This window comes from Periplaneta americana, chromosome 16, assembly GCF_040183065.1.
Source record: "Periplaneta americana isolate PAMFEO1 chromosome 16, P.americana_PAMFEO1_priV1, whole genome shotgun sequence".
NCBI lineage: Eukaryota > Metazoa > Arthropoda > Insecta > Blattodea > Blattidae > Periplaneta > Periplaneta americana.
Window position 1 is genome coordinate 152,072,443 of NC_091132.1, and position 23,720 is coordinate 152,096,162.

General features: G+C 34.6%; 1 protein-coding gene across 4 annotated transcripts in view; it reads left to right on the forward strand.

Moving 5' to 3' along the window:
- LOC138691352 (zinc finger protein ZFP2-like) overlaps nt 1–23,720 on the forward strand; it is a 206,461-nt gene that overhangs the window by 46,315 nt on the left and 136,426 nt on the right. The window contains exons 6-7 of one of the 4 annotated variants that reach the window (XR_011329858.1): nt 16,209–16,361; nt 16,775–18,898. The exons of the other annotated variants lie outside the window; for them this stretch is intronic. The gene's annotated coding sequence lies outside the window, so the exon portion shown is untranslated. Of the gene's footprint in view, nt 1–16,208; nt 16,362–16,774; nt 18,899–23,720 lie in introns of those variants that run through there. 4 annotated transcript variants of the gene reach the window in all.

Genomic DNA, 23,720 nt, shown 5'->3' on the forward strand with positions numbered 1-23,720 from the left:
AGATTATTTTTATCGGAGACAGCTGCTACAATTTCCACGCAAGCCACAACCCTCTCGTTCTACTGACCTTGACAAGACTGCTCTCTGTCTCTATGACTGCAGTGTTGCAATCTATTTCGCAACGTTCAGTGGCTTGAATTAGTAAGGTTATGAGTTAAATTTACACGAAAACCGTCCACGCTATGGAAATAATGAATAAATTATTCTTTATTAGATTTTCTATCGATATGAACAAAAATGGGGTGAAGAAGGGATAGTGACGCGAAACATACAGCCTCTCCTATCCAAATGTCATCCTCACCTTCCCGTGGTCCACCCTGTTTCTACCAACGAGGAAATGGCGACCGAGTCACAGCGGTATAACTGTTTCATCAAATGCAGAGGAAATGCTGCATTACAAGCCTGTCCAGAGGCTAAAAGTGGCAGCCCCACTACTGGACTACCTAACGATAAGGCTAGTAACCTATCTTAGGGAAAACTACATTACTTTCAAGCCTCAAACAAGCAGTATAAGGATAGATAATTTGATGACAACCCAGAGCAAGTCAACGGTTAAACGAAATTGGAAAAAACAAAATATGTTCACATACGCTACTTGGAATGTTAGAGGGATCAATCATAAAGAAGAAGAACTAGATGAAATATTGAATAAAAACCAGATTAAAATAGCAGCAATAACAGAAACAAAAAAGAAACTAAAAGGTACAACTGAAACAAAAAACTACATAATCATATATAATGGTGTTAATAAGAAGACAAGAGCACAGGCCGGAGTAATGATTTGGATTCATAAATCAATAAAAAACAAAATAAACAATTATACATACTGGAATGAAAGAATATTAGAAGTACAACTCCAGATAGGAAGAGGCAAACTAACTTTCTTTAGTCTTTATGCTCCAGAGGAAGGAAGAGTTGAAGAAACTGAATTGTTTTATGCCCAGTTGCAAGAAATTTTGAATAAAGTAAATAAAAATAATTACATATTATTAGCCGGAGATTTAAACGGTAGAATAGGCAACATCGAAATAAAAAATACCATAGGAAAATTTGGAGAACCTACCATAAACAATAATGGAGAAAAAGTAAGAGATTTTGTATTATACAATGAAATGAAAATCATTAATTCATTTTACAACCATAAAGATATTCATATGTATACATGGTCAGCACGTGGCTCAAAATCTATCATAGATTATTTTATAGCAAATAGAAAATTATCCGAATTATTTTTAGATGTCAAGATCTTCAGAGGAAGTGACATTGGATCAGATCATTACCTTGTATTAGCAAAAGTGAGATATACACCAAGATGGCTACATTTAACAAAGATAAATGCCCCCAAAAAAGAATTAATGCGTTACAAAATTAGATTAATCCATGACGACAGTGTACGCTGGCTTTATCAAAAAAGACTTGAACAAAAAATGTTAGAAATACCTGAAGATGAAGACATTCACAAAGAATGGGAAAATATTAAAACTCAAATATCACAGGCAGCCACGGAGAGCATCGGAAAATATAAGGCTTTCACACAAAAGAAAAAATTAAGATCTTGGGATGATGAAATTAAGGAGATCATAAAAAATAAAAATATAGCTTATAGAAAATACCTTCAAACAAAATCCGTTAATGATGAAATAGATTATAAACATAAAAGGGCGATAGCTAACAGAGAAATTAGAAAACGACACAGGCAATCATGGAAAGAGTTTATATCTTTTTTAGAAACTGACATTTATAAAATGAAACCCAATACATATAAAATTTTAAAATACATGAACAGAGACATAAAGGAATCCGCCAAGATAAACCCTTGCCCGAAAATAGAAACATTCCTAGACTTTTACAAAAACTTATGGAACAATCCTACTTTTGATTCAAAATTCTGGGACACAAAAAACCCAGATGAACAATGCATTACAAAAGAAGAACTACAAGAAGCATTAAAGAAGACGAAAAATAGTAAATCACCTGGAGAAGATAACCTAAATTCAGAATTGTATAAATATGCAGGAGATCTATTTCAAGAAAGATTACTAAGATTTCTAAACAGAATATATCTGACTGCCACTTTACCGGAAGAATGGAAAAATAGTGTAATTATTCCCATATATAAAACAGGAGATAAACAGAATGTTGAAAACTATAGAGGGATTAGTATCCTCAACACATGTTATAAGATATTTAGTAGGATTTTAAATGAAAAATTAAAAAAACATGCTGAAACTTTCCTTCTGGAGTGTCAAAATGGCTTTAGAAAAGGAAGATCATGTGTAGATCCATTATTTAGTATCAAACTATTGTTGGAAAAAAGAAGAGAATTTAATTTAGAAACCCATATAGCTTTTATTGATTTTGTGAAAGCTTTTGATAAAGTCCGAAGAGACCTTTTATTCGACATATTACAAGAAAAAATATTCCAAATTTGCTATTCCAAAATATAATAGAAATCTACACGGACAGCAAAATAAGTGTCAAAATAAATAACTGTATATCCGAAAGAAAATTAGTTAATAATGGAGTTCGACAAGGTTGTCCACTATCACCAACTTTATTTAATATTTATATAAATGAAATTATTTTAAAATGGAACCAAATCTACACATCAGGAATCAAAATAACCAGTGCTCTAACATTAAATACCTTACTCTATGCCGATGATCAAGTCATAGTTTCCAATTCAGAGGATAATTTACAAAGAGGATTGTGTACATTAAATGAAATATTAAAAGATTTTGGGATGGAAATTTCAGCACAAAAATCAAAAGTAATGGCATTTTTAGGACAAGACCCAGTGAGAAGTAAGATAATACACAATAACCAATGCCTCGAACAAGTGCAAAATTTCAATTATCTGGGTTGTGAAATATCTTATCAAAATGAAAAAGATGTGAACAAGAAAATTACCAAATTTACACAAATTCTAGGAATAATAAACAATACATTAAAAGCTAAATTAGTACAAAAATCTACAAGAATAAAAATATATAATACACTAGCATTACCCACCCTTCTATACAGAAGCGAGATTTGGACATTAAAGAAAAAAGACATGAACAGAATCAAAGCAACGGAAATGAAATTTTTCAGGAGAACAGCAGGATATACTCTTTTAGACCGAAAAAGGAATGAAGAAATTTTAGAACAATTAGAAGTAGAGTCAGTAGAAGAAAAAATCAGCAGATACAAATTCAATTGGCTAGATCATGTAAGAAGAATGGAAAATTCAAGAATCCCAAAAATTATGATGCAATATAAACCTAGAGGACATCGTCGACCAGGAAGACCGTTAAGAAGACTGCTAGATGGGGCCGAAACAGGTCTACAGAGGCCTAATTCGTGAAGGATGATGATGATGATGATGAACAAAAATTAGGATCCTGTTCGCAATAGTTACCGAATAAGAGAGTGTTAAATATTCGGGGAAAAAAATTCCATTGAAAAGGAGTCATATCTAAATCTTTGAAACGAGATTAATTTTAATATATTTTAAATAGCCAACATAAAATATAGAGGCTAAACGGATTTATTTCAACGGATATAGCTTTCAGCAAGAAAAATATTCGCAACTTTATCATCAGAATTACAGCGAGTAAATTTTTTTAAAATGAACATCTAATTTGTCATTAAAATGTGCATAGCATTTCAAGGATATCCTACATAAATATGGATGACACTAAAAGCGCTATTAGCATAATTTTTTATTAAAATCCCTATATACAAGATAGCAATTGTTTAAATACGAGGGTATTTCATTATAATATTGTAATAACCAACATTTATTGTAATAACTAGAGCACAGAACTTTATGTACTAATAATTCTGAAAATATGCATGTAGTTATGCAGTAAAAACTATAGAAATATGCGCTAAAATTGAAATTTACGCAGTAAAAAATAGGCCTACACCTTAGAAGTTTATTTGTTTTAATAATATGATATAAATGAAAATAAGATGAAGTGATAATTGTCATCAAGCCATCAACAATTTTATTAAATATATTTTTTTCTATAAAATTATTAATTAATTACTCATTTTACAAACATATTTGAATTGGTAGGTACATCTCTAACTTTCCAGCTTTTTTAACTTTCTTTGCCTTTACGTAATTTTGCTTTTCCAGGTTCTCTACTGTGTAACTTCTCTTATCTTTCAGAATTAGTTTAAATTCCTATAATCTCTCGACATCACATAATGTGACTTGTGCATACTTGCAAGCAGAAATGTTTCAGATGTCAGTAACACTTCCAGATTTTCCACTGAGAATGTCAGCAATTTGGATTATTTATTTAGAGCCAGAATTATTCTCTCAAATTTGCTTATTTTTGCGGCACTGCTTTACCTTGTGATGCAGGAATTGCATCGGGTTAGGCTTACCTTTTCCAGCAGTTTCATGACATCAACAGTACGTGACTTTATTGTCGCAGGTGTCTAAATGCATTCATTTTTGGCTCGATACTAATCAAAGTAAAAGCCTGAATGACGTAAGTGACTCTTATTTTCACCCTGGCTCCTGAAATGTTACACTTACACAACTAGTATGTACACAGAGTTAGCCTTATGTTAAGAGGATAGGTACAGCTTACAGCAGTAAAATTTTGGAAATATTTACTTTTTTCCCCTCCATTACTTTATCTTGTACAATAAGGAAAATTAATATGAGTAATCACTGTATTTCTGCTATATAAGAAAAATATATTTACGATTAAAAAAATTATTTACATTTTTTTTTTCAAAATTCAGTTCATTGTGCAGTGATGAAGCGTTTCCCACATAACTCAAAAACGTCCACACCTGTGGAGTAACGGTCAGCGCGTCTGGCCGCGAAACTAGGTGGCCCGGGTTCGAATCCCGGTCGGGGCAAGTTACCTGGTTGAGGTTTTTTCCGGGGTTTTCCCTCAACCCAATACGAGCAAATGCTGGGTAACTTTCGGTGCTGGACCCCGGACTCGTTTCACCGGCATTATCACCTTCATATCATTCAGACGCTAAATAACCTAGATGTTGATACAGCGTCGTAAAATAACCCAATCTATATATAACTCAAAAACTATCTAACATTCTGTGTTGAAATTTTTTGTGTGTATTTATGCATGCCATATCTATAATATAATGCAAGATCATAGATAGATAGATTGTCCGATAAAAATAAATTCATTCAAAAATGGTCTAACACAAAGTAAAAAAAAAAATATTTATCAAGGAATGTAGTTGAAAGAGCATGATGTTGTAAACATTATTTTCAGCAATAAAATAAAAGAGAGAGAACATGCAAATGTTAACAAGTTTTTGAGTTATGAGGGAAACTCTTCATCACTGCACAGTAAACTTTTGAATTTCGAAAAAAAAAAATAAATTTTTTAATCGTAAAAATATTTTTTTCATATAGCGGAAGGACAGTGTTTTACACATACCAATTTTCATTATTGTGCAAGATACAATAACGGAGGAAAAAAATGTTGAATATTTCAAAAACGTTTACTGCTGTAAGCTGTACCTAACCCCTTAAAGTGAAAGACGCCTCACTAGGGAGAAGTATCCATTGTCGTCGCAGCAATTTTATGTCCTCAACAGTAGTTAAATAATCATTGGTTTTATTTATAATATAATTTTTGTTTCAGAGACATTATTCTTATTTTTAAGCGACAAAAATTTTGAAATTAGACAATAAATCGGGAAAAAGAAGAAAATATGTTATTATATGAAGAGTCCACTGCAAGAATGATGGATGTCACTTTCTTGTCGAAAATGAACCAAGACTGTCAATGAATAGCTTACGTACATAGAGAGTTATATTGCATTAACACTGATAGTCATTGTCCAGTAATGATCGGAAAATCACAGTTAAGATTTGAGCGCTAAGCATTTCAAACTTTCAATTGCTTCTCCTGCAAAATGTATTCCAAATTACATCCATCATTCTCGTAGTGGACTCCTCATATGCAATTAAATTTGCAAAATAAAAATATATGCATTTAAATGGGAAACCCCTCGAAATATGCAGTTATGCAAAATAAAATTGGCTTCATTCGAACGTAAAAACCATGATCAGCTAAGATCCACGTTAAATTTTTTCAATATGCCAAATGAATGAAATCGTGAAATTGAATGAAGTTCCACGGTCTACTAATAACCTATCATATTCATGAAAATTGTCATAATATTCACAAAATATCGATTCTGTAAAAATTAATTTCGCAAATAAAAACAGGCTATAAAAATAAATAAACGATAATCCTTCAAGAAAGAGCTTTTTCATTACATTTATAGTCTTTGGCCAAGAATGAAATAGTTGACTTCGATTTCAATAGGATTGTTATTGTTTGCTGTTCAATTGAAGTATATTTTACTAGAAAATAACAACATATTTTATTAGTTAAAGTGGGAATGTAAAGAAGCTTATCGAACCCACATATCATGTTTATCAAACATACTGTACTTCATGTTCATCACTCTCGGATAAATTGATTGGTACATGGCAAATAGTGAACAAAATGAGACCATTAATTTAGGAGAAATCGCTATCCAGGCAAAGACGCACACACTAGTTATTACTCCGTATTAAGGGCGTTGAAAGATGACGCATTTCCTTGAAAATCTCACAATTTATTCATTGTAGTATGGCAATACTTTCTTCTTTAAACTTTGTACAGCAACAAGATGTCATATTTAAGATAGATTTTCAATACACATACTCAGTTACTTACATTCTGAACCCCCAGCTGAGCATATTGCAACTACAGAGAAATTTTCCACATCAGTAGCTAAGACGTAATACTATCTAGACCACGGACGTGAAAACAGGAGAACCAATTTATAGTGAACCTACTGAAATATGAGTATTACTGGACTACTTTTCTTGCGCGTATAGGCACATACATACATACATACATACATACATACATACATACATACATACATACATACATACATACATACATACATACATACATATATGGATCATATGCGGAAACTAAGAGGAAGGCAGAAAATAGGAAAGATTGGAGAATGCTGGGTTTGCAGTGAAAGGTCTGTCCTTGGGCAGAACATTTATGTATATATATATATATATATATATGGAAGGGGAAAGGAACAGGCAACCCTACCCCATTATCTCCTGGCCTAGTTGCCCCTCATAAGTGGTGCCTTCTTGGTATCGCTTGTGAGGTTCAGACCAGTCTTCGGACAGCTGACTAAACAACATAAACAATATATAACATCTTGTAGAACATGTCTCTTATAAAATGCTGGCATTAAATTACATAACAATACAAATGATTGAAGCTGTTTCATGATTTTTTATAATGACAGTATTATTAGAGATATGGTATTAGCGATTGTTGTAAATAATTAAGTTATCCCTTAAAGTTTTGTTTTAATTATTTCCCGGTAGCATATATTTCCTTCCTCCTGCAGCCGCGAAAGCGCTACAGTTGTAAGGTGGCAACACACATTGAGAAAACTTAAAGGTATTCTCGAATTTCATACAGTTGGGCGATACTTTAGAACGAATTCCCATAGAGCGCCAACTCCGTTAGGTGATGTTGTGAACAGTTTAAATGTGCGAGATTTATCTGTAAAGTGAGTCGACCTCCTCTGCTTGAAAGAATAGTTGAATGGGTACGTCTGTTTCGTCGTAAACAACAGATTGCGAAACCGATGATGATCGTGAACTTCTGCCGTGACCTCCACACTCTCCCGACTTAACCCTTTGTGACTTTTTTGTACAGTGTGTATATAAAGGATTCAGTGTTTGTGCCACTATTACCGGCTGATATATCAGAACCACGAGCTCACATCAAATTGATAGAAATGTACTACATAGAATGTGAGACGAACTTGATTACGGAGTTGATGTGTGCAGAATCACTAGAGGGGCGTATGTCAAGCATCTGTAACATGTGAAAAAAACGAACTTGGTGAGTTTTTCTATTAAACTGTAGAGTTTTATGATCATACTCGTGTCTTAAATACTTACTTACTTACTTACAAATGGCTTTTAAGGAACCCGAAGGATCATTGCCGCCCTCACATAAGCCCGCCATCGGTCCCTATCCTGTGCAAGATTAATCCAGTCTCTATCATCATATCCCACCACCCTCAAATCGATTTTAATATTATCTTCCCATCTACGTCTCGGCCTCCCTAAAGGTCTTTTTCCCTCCGGTCTCCCAACTAACACTCTATATGCATTTCTGGATTCGCCCATACGTGCTACATGTCCTGCCCATCTCAAACGTCTGGATTTAATGTTCCTAATTATGTCAGGTGAAGAATACAATGCGTGCAGTTCTGCGTTGTGTAACTTTCTCCATTCTCCTGTAACTTCATCCCGCTTAGCCCCAAATATTTTCCTAAGCACCTTATTCTCAAACACCCTTAACCTATGTTCCTCTCTCACAGTGAGAGTCCAAGTTCACAACCATACAGAACAACCGGTAATATAACTGTTTTATAAATTCTAACTTTCAGATTTTTGTACAGCAGACTGGATGATAAGAGCTTCTCAACCGAATAATAACACGCATTTCCCATATTTATTCTGCGTTTAATTTCCTCCCGAGTGTCATTTATATTCGTTACTGTTGCTCCAAGATATTTGAATTTTTCCACCTCTTCGAAGGATAAATCTCCAATTTTTATATTTCCATATATTAATGAATTAATCTCTACACCCGCCCCAGCACGAGAGAATTTCTTCTTTTCCTACATAACACCTTCTGACGTAAAATCAGCACTAAAGCGCATCAAGTCAAAATCACAAGGAGTAGACAATATAAATATAGAACTTCTGAACAAAATTATGGACATAATTCTTCCGACACTAACTCATATATTCAATGCATCCATAATGACTTCACATTATCCAGACATATGGAAAAAGGCTATTGTTCGTCCCCTTCCTAAAATTAAGCTACCTGTAACACCTAATGACTATAGACCAATTAGTATTCTTCCTGTTCTCTCAAAAGCTTTGGAACGAATTCTGCACAAACAATTGACAGATTATCTCAATACTCACGATATTCTTGACCCTTACCAATCAGGCTTCAGAACGGGACACATCACATCGACTGCACTGCTTAAAGTGACTGAGGATATACGTGAAGCTTTAAACAAAGGACAAATCACAATACTAACTCTTTTAGACTACTCCAAAGCCTTCGACACTGTAGACGTTGACTTACTAATTTCAAAATTAAGAGCACTGCATGTTTCTGATAATGGCCTTAGCGTGGATGGACTCCTATCTTCGTGAACGCCAACAGTGCGTGTCTATTAATAATCGTTATTCCACTTGGCGTACCACGAAGACTGGCGTACCACAAGGCTCTGTCCTAGGACCTTTACTATTTTCTATTTATATTAATAATATTTCTTCTAATCTAACATCCTGCCGACACCATATTTATGCTGACGACATACAAATCTATCTGCATACTCGACCTAACTACATAAATGACGCCATAACTAAAGTTAATGATGACTTGAATTCTATATCCATATGGTCGAAAACGCACGGACTTAATTTAAATGCAAGTAGATCGCAGGCAATCTTAACAGAACATCAAAGATCGAAGTGTGACAAACAAAATTTGCCACCGTTAATTGTAAATAATACTACTATTCCAAACAGTACGACTGTGAAGAACCTTGGTATTTATATGGATTGTCACCTGGAATGGAATGAACAAGTGAATCACACTTCCATAAAAAATATTATCCATTATTCACTCATTAAAGCGACTGAAGCACTTTCTTCCTGATAAATTAAAACTAATCCTTGCACAAACACTCGTGATGCCACACTTTGACTACTGCGATATTATATTAAGTAACCTAAATGCAAATTTGAGCAGCAGGCTACAACGTGTGCATAATGCGTGCGTCCGTTATATTTGTAATATTCGTAAGTATGATCATGTTTTCCCGTCTTTCCAAACTCTGTCTTGGCTAAGGCTAAGCGATCGACGAGCCCTGCATTCTCTTGTTCTCTTATTTCAAATTCTGCGCACCGTTACCCCAATCTATTTGGCTTCTCGTTTTCAACATTTATCCGCATATCATCAGCTAAGTACAAGATCTCATCATAACAATTTACTCATTATACCCTACCACAAGACATCTTTATATTCTTCATCCTATACAGTTTCAGTTGCTAGAAATTGGAACTCGCTTCCGAGTGATATAAGGGGTTGTTGGACAATAACTTCATTTAGGTCAAAATTACATAAATTCTTACTTAACAGATTAATTACTAATTAATATTTGTTACTTATAATGAAACTAACATCTGTCCATTCTTATTATTATATTTAATTTCTCTAAATAGATTTACAAAACCTCTAATGGCAATTACATTAATATTCTCATTATAGAAATAGAAATATATATATTCTCCCTGTAACATAGTCCTAGTAAGCTTATATTAAATTAATTTTCATCATTTTACTAGCTATCTCAAACATTAAATTAATTATAATTCATTGAATTAAATTAGCTAATAATTTAAGTTACTACTTTACCTTATAGATTTATCTAAATTTAAATACATGTGTAGTGAAGAATATTGCTGGAGAACCTTTTAAGTGTAGTGTAAATATTTGTAATTTAAATTTATGTATTGTATTGATTAAGGCTTGTTGAGTGGAAGAGAAGGCCTTATGGCCTTAACTCTGCCAGCGAAAATAAAACATTATTATTATTATTATTATTATTATTATTATTATTATTATTATTATTATTATTATTTCGTAGAATATTCTGGTCACGAGTCATAATCATATACTTTGTCTTTTCGGGATTTACTTCCAAGCCGATCGCTTTACTTGCTTCAAGTAAAATTTCCGTGTTTTCCCTAATCGTTTGTGTATTTTCTCCTAACATATTCACGTAATCCGCATAGACAAGAAGCTGATGTAATCCGTTCAATTCCAAACCCTGCCTGTTATCCTGAACTTTCCTAATGGCATATTCTAAAGCGAAGTTAAAAAGTAAACGTGATAGTGCATGTCCCTGCTTTAGCCCGCAGGGAATTGGAAAAGCATCAGACAGAAACTGACCTATACGGACTCTGCTGTATGTTTCACGGTTTTTGTAAACAACTCCAAACACTTGTAAACATTCGGTATTTTCAGAAATAGATACAGTATATACAATCCCGATTTGAGCCCTCGAAACTTTGCAACAGGAATATTAACTACGATTCGAAATGTTATTGAAAAATTACACATTGGATATTTACAGTACTGTAAAGAAAAAGTGACACGAGAGTTACCGAAAGTGAAACGTTTATGCTGTTCTTTATTGTTTTTTGTGAGTAAAGTTAGTATTGTTGGGATGTTTTACAGGTTTTTCTTGTAATTTCTGTCTTTGTATTCCACGCAATTGAATTTAAGAAGGCGGATCCTTCGTTAATTATTATAATTATAGATATCATAATGAACATATATCATATACTCGTGGGTTTGAGTTCGAACTTAGGGTTAAGATATAAATTAGATTTACTTTAATTAATTAATTATTTTATATGATTGTGCTTCATTTAATTTAGGATGCTCCTTATGAATATTATTATATATTGCTATTATTATTTTATTATTAATGTTATGAATTGTAATTTATTATTAATTGTAATTATTCACCACTGCCACCGGGTATTTACCCATTTGCAATGTGAATACTGATATTTCCTGTGAGTTTTCATATTTTATTTCTTCTTTTTCTTTCAGTATTATCTCTGTATATAGTCCGGATCACCTTACTTAATACTCTAAGGGTGAAATCTAACCATTTTCCCCCTATTACTACATAGTAAATTACGGTGATTTTCTGGTTTGAAGGCTGAATTTTCTTTTGCCAACTTCGTTTCGAATTTCGATACTGAGAAATACTACAACAGGTAGTGATTTTCTAACTTTTGTGTTGACGGCAAGAACAGACAGCTGTTATGGGTGGATGGATGGATGGATGGATGGATGGATGGATGAATAGACAGACAGATTTCATTGTCAGAGGCGTAAATATCCATAGACATTGTCAATAAAATATATTTAAGTACATTAAAATTACAATAAATTTAAATATAAAATACATTAGGCAAGTATTCTAAGGCACATACATGCAACGTCTAGACTGTGAAGACACAAATGTATTAATTTATTTTTATATAGTTCCTGAATTTAAGATTATTATTTGTATATTTAACATCCTCAGGCAAGCACTTGTAAATTGTAATAAAAAAAACATATATGAGGGGTTTGGTGCAAAAACTAGATAAGTCCACTTTTGGTCAAAAATGAGATAAAGTATGCATCGTATATAATACGACAGTGCGCATCTTTTGATGCAAGCACCAGAGTTATGTGGACTTACCTGAATCAGATACGCTTGGTTACCAACAGAGACCATGGATGTGTTTGTAGCAAGAATCAGACTACAGTACAGCCCGTCGTTCTCCCGCCCTGACGTTTCTCGCGACCGAGGGAGACAGTGTTGCCGATACGTATAAACAGAATGAAAACTGTCACGCGCTCGCCGGCCGATTTTGTGGCGCGGAATAAAAACTAATTCGAACGCAAGCCCCTACACTCTCGGCTGCGCGAAACGAGGAAACCGGGGCAAATTGAACGCTGCGCTTGCCGCCATATTGTTGGAGAGCAGACAAATAATAGCAGTGCGTAAATCACGCAATTTAACGCTGTGATGATCTAAAATTGACATATTATGGCCATTTTCGACGTTTAACGTAAAATTAGGACGAAACAAACATATTCAAAGTTTCATTGATATGTGTTAGAACATTAAAGAAAAGAAAATACGTATGCAGCAATTTATAGAAAACATACTGATACATCCATAAATAGGACTACACAATACACATTATAGATTGTATAATTTTACGATAATCAGCAAATTGTTAGGTTTCAGAGAATCTAAAATTATATTAACATATTAACTCTTAGATCACAAGACATAATATATGCACCTTGATTACACAAGTTCTTGTTATAATCAAATTCCTAAGTGAAATAAATATGCGATAATCAGTATAGACTTGTTATGTTTTAGAGAATCAAAAATAAATTATATTACCGGTACTTTTAGACCACAGGACATAGGTAATCTGGCAAAATATAATATGCGAAGGTAGCCAAATTACATTGAATTCATTCTTCAATTAATAAAGGGAATGCTATCAATTATAAAAAGTATCGGTACCTAATACATTGCAAACAATAGGTAACGTGAAGACCTAAAAACTAAACAATCACTTTATGCAAGATAAAAAAAACCACATACTTTTTATGTGTGGATTTTTTACATATTGTATTTTAATTTTAAATAAATAAAATAGATATATTATCATTGCTTGCGGAGTGATGGTACATAACTTTTATGCACATATGCAATATCAATAAGATGCCATTCCTTGCTTTTGTTAATAAAATATATCCGGCAAAATGTAAAAGAGTTATTTATAGGTGAACTCTGAATCATAAATTCACAAAGGAGGCTTAGCTATTATAGCTATTTATTTATTATCTGTATATTTATTTATCCATATATGGATCTTGAATGAAAGTTTATTATCTTGCAGATAAGTTCATTTACATAATAAAAACAAAAAGTTATCTTTCCACTAATGTTTTAACATCTGATGTGTAAGTCTAAATAATTCACTCAGTGGGATTTCTCTACAGTCTGATATACCTGTACTAACAATTAAGTATTATTTATTGTCGTAAACTACTGATTGATTTTTAATGATATTGATATTGTAACAACAGAGATAATATTATATCGTACCTTTTGCAAATAGCTTGGAAAATTAAACAGGGATGGTATTATCGCCGCGCTCTCATGGTTAACATTCGGCAGGTCTTTGAGCGGCCTCATGCGTTCGGCAGGTCTTTGAAATTTAATTATATTATTGTTTTCAATTTCTTGTGTCGCCGCTCCAATCACGCGCCTCAATTTCAATAATGCAACCAATAAGCTGCTTCAATTATTATTAAATGACACTTACTTGTCTAATCCACGTAGACTAAGCCCGAGGTTGCAATGTCTTGTGCTGAGGACGAACATTAAGGTATGTGATTAAAAATTATTATTAAAGAGTTATTATTAAGAGTTAAGAAAGCCAACGTACTCGTATATGAAATAATAATAATAATAATAATAATAATAGTAATAATAATAATAATAGCCATTTAACAATATAACAAACTAGTGCTTATTCTTATCGAGAAAGTAGACGTGACAACGTGACGCTTAGAGTGAAACCTACGGAGCAACAATCGGTCGGCAAAATTATTTTTTTAAACCACACCGCACGTTTTTGTATGATGCCGACATGTTAAGCATGAGTCCGCGGCGATAATATATCATCTTTCAAAATTATATTGCCATTACTTTCACACTATTCACTAAAAACACCCGAGACAAAACAAAGGACAAGTCTGACAATCGTGTTTACCGCTCTATTTCTACCAGTAGCATGGCGGCGTAAACATGCGCAGACTGGTTTCAATTTTGGACAGCACACCAGCGCTCTGTGTGAGTCTAGTATACTATTATAACGTCTTTGTTCGAACGCGTAGGCTTGCCTATAAATCATTTTACATGTAACTTAGATCACATCCTTCGTTAATGTAGCCTACACAGGTAGCGTAGATCACAAAAAAAAAAAAAAAAACTAATGAGAACGCGTATGTAAATCATTTTACACAAACGTAGATCGCATCTTTCGTTAATGTACACAGCTAAATAATTATAACAATAAAAATTAATGCTAACACGTATGTAAATTATACATAGGCCTACAGTATATCACTACATGACTATTGAAATATCTTTATAATGAAAGCGTATCTACTTTCCTTAGAATCTATTAATACTCAAGTGGAAAGACGCCACACTTTTAACTTTTATTTTTCCCACCTTCAAAGCGTCAAAAACTCTATCTACTACTTTCGTAACAGGGAGAAGAGGTCCTCCATTGTCTCGCTCCTTCTCAAAATATTCACGCAATCTGTATACAAATTCATGACTTTAGCTCTTAAAAAAGCCGATTTTTTCCTTCTTTGATTCTGACGACCACTGGTCATATTACTATATCAATAATAAGGTTTACAGGCACCGTAAATCGCTCAAGCACAAAACAACACAACTACTTCGCCTGTACTATAACACAAAGAACTAATGACTCGTTCGCCACGTGCTCCGCATAAAAAAAGAAGTGGCAACATGGTGCTAAATACATCAGACACTCATAGCTGGTTGGTTCTAGCAGACAGCTTTAACCTCTAGTGCCCGCCTCTCTCCCAGCATTGCAAACTGCGATTGAATTAATTTTCGCATATCAGAACTCAAGTCTCGTAACAGCAAATTACAATAGAATTAAAAACATTACTTAAACCGAACCAGAGTGTTTTAAGGTTAAAATTTAGCAGAATAGTTTCATTCACAGTGGAATTTCGAGGTTCTTTTCAGAACTTCAAAACGCCACAGGTTGGCAATGCTGGTCACTATCTTTCTCTCTCGTTCTCTCTTCTCTTTCCAAGCGAAATGTCAGAGCCGGAGACTGGCCGGCTGTAGTTTAATCCTGGACTTGTCTGGTTGTTGCACCAAAAGAGGGCAGCACAAACGTAGCAGCTGTTTCCTGTTAGTAAAATGGCTGCATGAATGAGATGTAGTGTAGTTTTGCCAGTTTATTGTGTTTTTCAAAGATGTCATCTGATAATTCAAGCAGTGATAGTGATAATTGTGAACATTCAAGGGGGAAAAAACGTGATCCCAGTAAATGGAAAAGAAATAGAGACAAACTGAAAGGATTAAGAGGTGAATTATTGTGTCTGAAGCAGTGGAAAAGTTGTACCAGCTCGTGAAATAGGCCCTGCATGTAACTAGGAAACAATAACAAAGTTCAACTCTCTTTAAGTAAGGAAGCACAAGATGCCTATTTGTGTGCATCCATTACACCAAGATCTGTTCAACGACGAAGACCTAGAAAAGGTGAAGATTCAGGGGTTCATAACTTCTCATGTGCATACAAGATAGTATTAATTTGTAAAATACCTTGAAACTAATATATAATAATATTACATATTCCTACAAAAGAATTTGCTTTCCAATCTAGAGTAACCTAACCTCCATATTAAAAATTTATTGTAATAATTTATGTTTTACTTTTTGAGATTCAGCTCAAAACCAAGGAACATGTAATATGCAAGAAGGCTTTCTGCAGTTTCTATGGGATTAAGAAATCACGGGTTGAACGTCTGTCTTCATATGTAGCAAACAATATTGGTTCACTACCAGACAACAGTGGAAAACATGACAACAGGCCGAACAGGGTGAGTGCTAATGACAGTGAAAATGTGATACATCACATTCTACTCTTTCCTGTACAAAGTTCACACTACAGTCGGAAAGGAAACATCAAAAAAGTATTTTTATCATCTGAACTGAATGTTAAAAAAATGTAGGAGTTATACTTAGAACACTATGAGCCTGAGGTATTTAGGGATTTAAAAGAGACGCAGAAGTAAAAAAACTTCAGGGTTAGAAATCGAATCTTGTCCTTACTTATCAAACTTAAATACCCGCTATACAGGTCTAGTATCATATATGACCTCCACGACATTCGGTGACAGTTTGGAACTTTCGTGGTATGCTCCCTATGAGATTCTGTATTTCCTCTTGGGGGATATTCTCCCATTCTTCTTTTAGAGCATCTCCTAATCATCTCAATTTCATTCTCCCTCAGGAAATCCTTGGTGACAACCGCAGAATGTGCCCTGGCATTATCCTGAACAAACAGAAATCCAGGGCATACTCCAATGGCAGCATGTACTAGATGCTCTTCTAGAACGTCCTCGATATACCGGACAGCATTAGTCGCTGGGGAACGAGGTCCGTACGATTTTTGTACATAATTCCGGCCCACACCATTATGGAACTTCCGCCGAATCTATCAATTTCGTCCACACCTGTGGAGTAACGGTCAGCGCGTCTGGCTGCGAAACCAGGTGGCCCGGGTTCGAATCCCGGTCGGGGCAAGTTACCTGGTTGAGGTTTTTTCCGGGGTTTTCCCTCAACCCAATACGAGCAAATGCTGGGTAACTTTCGGTGCTGGACCCCGGACTCATTTCACCGGCATTATCACCTTCATATCATTCAGACGCTAAATAACCTAGATGTTGATACAGCGTCGTAAAATAACCCAATAAAATAAAATAAATAAATAAAAATCTATCAATTTCCTGTGCAGCTCCTACAAAAAATCTTTCCCTTAGCTGTCCCTACACCCTTAAACGACCATCACAACGTGTAAGACGATACCTGGATTCATCCGAGAAGAACACAAACTGCCACTGGTTCAGATTCCAATTCGCATTGTTTTCAGAAGATGTAAGTCTTGCTGCCTTATGCTCATTTATCAAACGCTGTTTTCAGCAGGCTTTTTTTTTTTTGACGAATATTCTCTTTCCTTAATCTGTTCCTTACTGTTCCGTCTAAAACCCGGATTCCGGAAGTTGTATAGAGGTCATTTTGCAGGTCTCTTGCAGTTTTTGTACGCTGTCGAAGAGCAGATAGGACAATGTATCTGTCGTACTGAGGGCTTGTTTTACAATTACGGCCCTGGCCAAGTCTTCTAGAATACCGACCAGCCTATCTGTGCCTGTTGCATAACCTGGACACCACGGAAGGAGAAACCTCAAGCTCTCTAGCCACTTGCCTCAGTGATTGACCATGTCTTATAAGAAGTAGAACATGATACACTTGAAACTCATTTAAATGCCTCATTTTGTCAGAGACTTTAATAAACAAGGCAATAATCAGCATTCGTCACTTTAGCAACGTCAGAAAACTTACCAATTAAAAGTTGTCATTGCCTCCGTAATCAAAGATTTCTCCATATTTGTTATTTCAGGTAATTACTCTGTATTTAGGCCATGGATCTTTAAAATTTGTATCCATAGGTTCAATTAATGTTCCAATTTACATATTGTCCGATTTTCAGCGTCACAGCTTCAAAAAACACTAACTTATTCAATTTATTACAAGTGTTCCTGTAATTATTTTGAGCAGTGTATTTTAATAGACAAATGAACAAATCTGATGCAAAAAAAATAGAACTGTTACTATTTCTGCACTGTGTAAATAGAACGTTTAATTAGATGTGTCAAAAGAGACAGAAATTCGTTATAGTTTTTTATCATCATGTTATTCATTATACATGGTTGAACATTTGATAGTGCCTGAATGCATAAATATTTTATGATTTTATAATTTTTGGAAATCGTGACTCTAATTCTATTACTGAAGTTGTTAATATTTTTCACACAGAATGAGAACTGTGCTCACTGATTTGGTAGTTTTAAGGAAGAATTTTAAGAAATAATTAATGTAAGAGAGAGTATGCCTATAAAGGACATAAAATAACGTAACAGTGTATGTTCATTACGTACAATGTCACAACGATAAGGAATAGGAGATACCATGGTGTCTATAAAAATGTCATGACATTTCAAGGCATTTATTTTTCAGAGTTGAAATTGGATAGGAATACAATTGTGAAATTAGTGCAATGAATTTAAATTTTTGCATGACAACAAACACATTATAAGCAATAAAATCCAAATAGTTATTAATCAAAAACACCATATTACAAAGGAAAAGCGTGCAATTTAAAATTAAATTAAGATACCGGTAATGATATTTAGGTACTACAAATGGATAAAATAATGTAATGCACACGAAAGTAAACAGATTTTATGTGCCCGTGGACATTACCACCCATGGATAAAACCTAATTTTACTTTCAAATACCATAAATTTCTATTACATTACTGGTATATAAACTATTCTTTACTTCGTCATCCTTGACAACCTGATCAATGATTTTATCGATAACAATAAATGAAAAGTTATTCACTATTAAAATTTTAAATCATTCTCTCCTTGACAACAAACAAATTAGCAACAATAAAATTAAGATACTAAATTATTTATTCTCATCTATGACTTCCTGACATTTTCACAACCAAAACATTAACAAAAGTAGAGCTAAAACTTTAAATTGAAATGTTCTTATATACTCTGGTTCAGATAATAGTAATGGATAAAATATTATTTAAGCAATATGAGAAACAATTGATTTGTTTTTGTCACGTGAAAATTATTGGCTATATCTCGAACCTACATTTTCCACTTGCCAATAAAATTCCACTTTACTCCCTCGTGCCATATCATGTTCTTCAATTTCCTTTCATTTTTTTTGGTGGTCTTTTTCGCAGTTCTGATGGAATTTGTCAAAACTAAGATTGTTCTTCTCCAGGGAAGCTTTGGCGAGATTCACAGCTTCTTCGCTGGGATCCCAGGTCTTAAAACCAATCCATATCAATGCTGTAAGAGAAACAAGTTATTAACAATATGGAGTAGAAAGGACGTTCAGTATTTCTTTCATTTCACCAAATGTGGCGAGTGATTACCGTAACACTCCGGTTGCCTTTAGACCGGCAAGTAGCTAACCGGTCCACGTAATATACCGTTAATATCTTTATCCAACTTAAGATATGAATTTTAACTATTTTCAAAGAAAACGTCTTTCATAAATGGAGATAAGATTAATTTATATAGGAGTGTGTAGATATCTGGCAAAAATAGCTCAGAATATAAAATAAATAGCATCATGTTATTTACATAAGAAGTATCAGTCATTGATATGACTAAAATATAAATAATTGTACAGGATTATTCGATAAGATTTTGGTTATAACCAAGTACTTCCACAATAATTTTATTGTAAATAGATTACCAAATTCATTGTATATCCTCCTAAGTCATGAGGGTAGCCAGCAGATTTTTATTAGCATTTTTCCTTATGTCAGTAATTTTTTTTAAGTATAGAATTATATTAAACTTTAAAAAAGAAACAACAAATGTCTCAGGACTCAGGAGGTTAAAACACACCTTATTTATGGATTAAATCTTGCAGGCTAGTACGTGTCTTTCAGAAAGTTCATAAACTGGAAAGTGATGCATATTCAAATATATACTCTAATCAATTTTCCTTTCAAACTCTGAATTTTCCAAAAGAAAAGGAAAATCCCGAATATATTATACAGAATTAGGTATACTTGACTCGGAAACATGACGGCCTCTCTTCTTGGAATTGGTAATCCCTCATAAACCCCCATCCTCTACTCAACCCCTACCCGCGTGGCAGAAATACAATAGATCCCAGCATTGCCAAATTTAGCAGTCATTGCCTCTACCTGATGGCTTTCACCCGTTCTCAGTGTCTTTTTAGACATTTGTCGACGTGTTGTTTTATTCCGTTGTGCGCTTCAATATGTCCAATTTATTCCGGCCATGATTAATAAGTGTTGGAGCAGATGATCCGCAGTCAGGCCTCCTGATTCACCTGAAGATCACGACAAGAACAAATAACACCGTCGAAGAAAACAGAATATCTTAATTGCAGAGGAGCGTAGCTAAGAAAACAAAGTGTTAAAATTGTGTCTAACGTTAGAAATTCTATCCATAGAATAATTGAAAGTTGAGGCAGTTTGATAAGTACAAATCTTAATCACTTAACATCGGACGCAACCGGCGGAGCTGGTAAAAAAATATATATGGGGCATATAAATTAAGAATTACGGTTTACCAACTAAAGAAAAAATAAACTAAAACAGAATTCGGTAAGATAGACGATTTTATGCGTGATTTACTTCGTCGAACAGTATGTGAACAGTACGCGAAAGAGATATCGCCAACAGCAAATAAACTTGAGGAAATATTCTGGCCTGATTTGTACATTATTTTTAAGAATGCAGAAAAAAATTCATTCGATTCTATCCAGCACTTTCGGAATTACCAGGAAAAGGGTTTTTAAGGAATATAGTTTGCGAAGAAGAAGAAAAAGCTCATGCCGTTTTCCACTTAATAGCTATTATAGCCAATGCCGCACTTTACATTAAAAATCATAAATTCAGAACTAATACAGAGCCACTGGCGTAGCTCAGTTGGCTGAGTTGACTGCCGATCCGAAGTTGCACTCGGGCGTGGGTTCAGTTCCCGCTTTGGCTGATTTATTTGATTGGGTTTTTTCCGAGGTTTTTCTCAACAGTAAGGCGAATGTCAGGTAATCTATGGCTTCATCTCGCCAAATACCATTTTGCTATCACCAATCCCATCGACACTAAATAACCTAGTAATTGATACAGTGTCGTTAAATAACTAAAAAAAATTAATACAAGTTGTTTTACCTGAATGAACTTGGTGTAGAAATTTAAATTTTATATTAAGCCTATATTTTACATAACAGAATTTTAAGGTATAAGAAGTGTATATGCCCCCTTAATTAAATCATATTTCGTATCTCATAACGTTCCTTAGGCCTACAGAAAATTTGCATCGAATCAGCTACTAAACTGGCAGAGAAACAAATATATTCTTTTGTGCTTTAATATGATTTTCGTGTTATGAAAAAATGATGTAAAAGGAATACATTTATCCATGGCTGGTATCTAAACTGGTCTTTATTTCACCGTCCTTAGCAACCAACATAATGACATTATTCACAGCACTGCTTAAAAGTTTTCTACTTACAGCACTTAAATCACTCTCTACATGACAACCAACATATTAGCATTAATTAAAAAGTATATATACGAACTTCTTCGCCAACAACACATTACAAAGAAAAGACCTACAATTTAAAATCAAATTTACATACCAGTAATGAATAAAATATTGTATAGCACACTAGAGTAAACATCCAAGGCGAAGCGGATAAAATCTAATTTTACTCTCTTGTACTATAAAATTATTGCTATTCAATGATCACAGTTTCCGAAAATTTTACCAGCGCAACATTCTTAATTAAGTATAAAATTCTGGAACTTCAATAACATGAGAATTTAACACTTATTATATAATTCTGCATTTCTTTGTTTATTTAGGCAAAACATGTTAGTGAAAATATAAATATAAAGTGTTTTTAAAATAAGTTTGCTCATTTTTATACCAATTTTGCTTTAGTAATTATAAATTAAGATATATTTACAAAGATGGGCCTAATAGTCTCGCTGAAATTCGCGGTTTCACGGAACACAATTTGAAAAACGTTCGCAAATCACAATGACTTCAAGAATTGGCAACTCGGCTAAGGGTTTATCCCTTGCGCGTGCCTGCAGTTAACTGGTGAAGGATATGAGGGAAGGTCGTCATGTTTTCGTGCGAAGTATAGAATGATGTGAAGAGTATTTTAGTACCGGTAACTGGTACGCACAAGACAATATTCTCAATTTTTTGGAATTCAGAATTGAAGTAGAGAAAAGCAATGTATACACATTCACGATAGTATTAAAGGATGATTTTGTTGCTTACTGACCGGCAAAAAAACCGATCACTTGAAAAAAATACTAAAAGTCAAGTTTAAATGTAAATTATGAAGTAATCTCAGAAATAACATAACTGTTATCGTACTAAATTAAAAAATTACACTTTTATGAACTTCTGACATGTAAATTCACGCCTTTCACACCAACAACTCTTCGGTTTATCGCCTAACAACGAAGGAGTGTGTTTCTGTGCTGAACATGTGGGGTAGGTCATCATAAATAATTGAAGAGGTTTTATTGCTTTATTGCTTCCCTTCCTTTTTGAAAATGAATAACAACTGTCGAAAATGGTTTGTTTGCCATTTCGCCAATAAGTTCAGTTCAGACAATGCCTCTGTCACTCCAAGTCATTGCCATAGCTGTCGCTGTCATTGATGAAGGACGCAGCCTCCGTTACGCCGCTGCTACCATACGCGCACCATACACCACGGTGTAAGGGCCTGTGAAACGGTTCCGGGAAACACAGAGTTACTCCAGAAGACCTGGATCTGGCAGAAAAAGGAAGACTTCAGCCCGAGATGATCGATTTCTCGTCAGCCAGGTTCTAAGAAACCGCCATACTACAGCAGTTGAGCTCGGAATCGACTACAACATGTGCGGAATGTTAATGTGAGCGAGAGGACTGTTCGACGACGCCTTGGAGAACAAAATCTTCAATCACGACGACCTGCTACGGGACCAGATCTGACCAGAGAGCACCGAGCCGACCGTCTTCAGTTCGCTCGTCAGCATGTCCAATGGACAGTGGAACAGTGTGCTGTTCTCTGATGAGTCCAGGTTCTCCCTGAAATCCCCAGATGGTACGGAGAGAGGTATGCACATTGTCTGCAAGGACGCCATTTGGTGGAGGTTCCGTGATGGTGTGTGTCGGCATCTCCATGGAGGCCCGAACGGAATGGTGATCGTCGAGAATGGTAGTCTCAACGCTCACCGCTACATCAACGAGATTCTCGTCGATCACGTCGTGCCCTTTGCTGCATTTATTGGCGATGATTTCATATTCATGCATGACAGTGCTCGTCCACATGCAGCGCGCTGCATATCACAGTATTTTGATGCATTGGAGATTGTTCGTCTCAACTGGCCAGCTCGGAGTCCCGACCTAAACTCTATAGAACATCTCCGGGGTAGGTTGGGTAGACGTATCCGAGATCGTAATCCTGTTCCGGAAACCTTAGGTGATCTGCGGGCTGCACTCCAAGAGGAATGGGACAATATCGACCAGAGAGACATCATAACCTTAATCGAAACCATACCTGAGATAATGGCAGCTATAATTAGGGCCAGCGGGGACACACCGGA